General features: G+C 67.5%; 1 protein-coding gene across 5 annotated transcripts in view; it reads right to left on the bottom strand.

The window, feature by feature from the left end:
* The window catches only part of LEF1 (lymphoid enhancer binding factor 1), a 124,713-nt gene extending 124,340 nt beyond the window's left edge, over positions 1-373 (bottom strand). For 2 of the 5 annotated variants that reach the window (XM_019521953.1, XM_019521951.1), the window contains exon 1: positions 64-373. The gene's annotated coding sequence lies outside the window, so the exon portion shown is untranslated. The remainder of the gene's footprint in view (positions 1-63) is intronic. The other 3 variants (XM_019521952.1, XM_019521949.1, XM_019521950.1) reach the window with 3 other exon arrangements.
* Positions 374-862: the final 489 nt, after the last annotated feature.

Below are 862 nucleotides of genomic sequence, written 5' to 3' on the forward strand. Positions count from 1 at the left end.
AGCGGAGGGAGGGGGCCGCAGGGCAAGGAGCCCCCCACACCCCCCGTGGAGCCGAGCACGCACCGGGACTCCGCGCCTTTGTGCTGCCGGCCTGGCCTGGCGGACAGCCGGGGCGCAAGGGGCGCGGGAGGAGAGGCAGCGAGAAGTTCAGAGCCGAGGGGACCCCGCGGCCCGAGGCTGCCCCGCGCCCCCCATGGGCACGGCCGCCCTGCCCCGCGCCTCTCCCGGCGGCAGTGGGGAGCAAGGTGCTGCCGGAGCCTGTAGGACGGGTTCCTGCTGCCGCCGCCGCTGCCTTGTGTGTGTGTGCGTGTGTCTCGGGGGAAGGAGGCAGGCGGAAAGTGGGCTGGGCTGGGCTGGGCTGGGCGGCCGGCGGGCCGAGTGGAAGCCGGGCTCTGCCTCTGCGATGTAACTTTAACATCCCTTCCACCCACTCCTCCCTCCCCCCAGCCGCAGCCGCCGCCGCCGCCGGGAGCCTGGGGGCGGGGGAAGATGAAAGGGAAGCCGCGGCTCTGATTGATAGACACTGGAGAGAGAGGGAGCAGGGAAATGTATCCGCGCACAAACCCGGCTTAACTGCACGGGCTGGGAGCGCGGGGCAGGGCGAGCCCGGCGCGGGGGTGGGGGGAGCCGGGGGTCGGCGGAGGCAGTGAGCTCGGGAGGGCACCAAGGAGGTAGGAAGGGATCCGGGTTGTAGCCGTATCGGGCTGGAGGAAAAGGCAATCCCGACTCGTAGTAGAGAGGGTATCTTTTATTGGACCAACAAGATTTTGGCCAAAAAAAAAAAAGGGCTTTAATTGCATGCTTTCGGGCACAAGCACCCTTCATCGGGCATTGGAGAAAAGATCGTAAAAGTTCTCCTGGG

Source organism: Gavialis gangeticus, unplaced genomic scaffold (assembly GCF_001723915.1).
Source record: "Gavialis gangeticus isolate Ggan-Ray unplaced genomic scaffold, GavGan_comp1, whole genome shotgun sequence".
Lineage (NCBI taxonomy): Eukaryota > Metazoa > Chordata > Crocodylia > Gavialidae > Gavialis > Gavialis gangeticus.